This window comes from Lipotes vexillifer, unplaced genomic scaffold (assembly GCF_000442215.2).
Source record: "Lipotes vexillifer unplaced genomic scaffold, Lipotes_vexillifer_v1.1 scaffold58, whole genome shotgun sequence".
NCBI classification, from domain to species: domain Eukaryota; kingdom Metazoa; phylum Chordata; class Mammalia; order Artiodactyla; family Lipotidae; genus Lipotes; species Lipotes vexillifer.
In genome coordinates, this window is record NW_006781997.1 from 3,086,651 (window position 1) to 3,087,980 (window position 1,330).

Here is a 1,330-nt window from a genome sequence, read left to right on the forward strand (position 1 = left end):
TGGGTGTGTGGCGACAAGGATCATAAAGGAAATCTTTGTACTTCCTGCTCAATTTTGCTATGAACCTGACACTGCTCTAAAAAAAAATTAATTTAAAAATTTTAATATTAAAATTTTAAAAATCAATTGTATTTCTACATGCTAGAAAAGAACCAGAAATTGAAATTGAAAATATCATTTACATAGCCTCAAAAAGTATGGTTCCTTGGACTTCCCTGGTGGCTCAGTTGTTGAGAATCCGCCTGCCAATGCAGGGGACACGGCTTCAAGCCCTGGTCCCCAAAGATCCCACATGCTGTGGAGCAACTAAGTCCGTGCACCACATCTACTGAAGCCCACGCGCCTAGAGCCCACGTGCCACAACTACTAAGCCCATGTGCTGCAACTTCTGAAGCCAGCGCGCCTAGAGCCCGTGCTCCGCAACAAGAGAAGCCACTGCAATGAGGAGCCCGCGCACCACAAGGAAGAGTAGCCCCCGCTCGCTGCAACTAGAGAAAGCCCGCGTGCAGCAAAAAAACACCCAACGCAGCCAAAAGTAAATAAAATTTTTTTTAAAACTATGGTTCCTCCTTCCCCATGATTTTGGGGATAAATCTGACAAAATATCAAACATTTTTGAAATTATATAACACCTAAACAAATGGTGAGGTTTACTTTGTTCAAGGGTCATATGATTCAATATTATTAACACATAAATTCTTCCCACATTGACCTATAGATTCCATGCAACTCCAACAGAAATCCCAGCTTTTTAATAGAAAATGACAAGCTGGCTTTAAAATTCATATTGAAAGAGAAGAGCCCAAACAACTTTGAAAGAACGAAATTGGAGGCCAAACACTACCCGCTTTCAAGACTCATTATAGTTAGAGTAATTAAGACAACGTCGTGTTTTTATAGTTAGACAAATAGATTGGGGAACAGAAATATTAAGTGTTAGACCCACATATAAGGACAACTGATTTTTGACACAGGTGCAAAGGCTATTCCGTGGAAAAAATACAGCTCTTTCAACAAATAGTGGTAGATACCCAGATGACAAAAAGTTACCTAAGATTCACACTTCGCATCATATCCAAAAATTAGCTCAAAGTGAATCACAGACCTAAACATAAAACCTTCATTCTAAAACTTCTAGAAGCAGACAGATAATCGTTGTGGCCTTGGCTTTGGCGGAGTTTTGAGCCGGAAAGCCCGGGCCGTACACTCCCCCTCACAGCCAAAGCACAGCCCGGCACTCCTCCCCGCTACCCAGCGGCGGCTCCGCCCAGCCCCGCCCGGGACCCTACTCGCCCCTCCCAGCCAGCCCTGCCCCGCCCCTCTCGTCCCG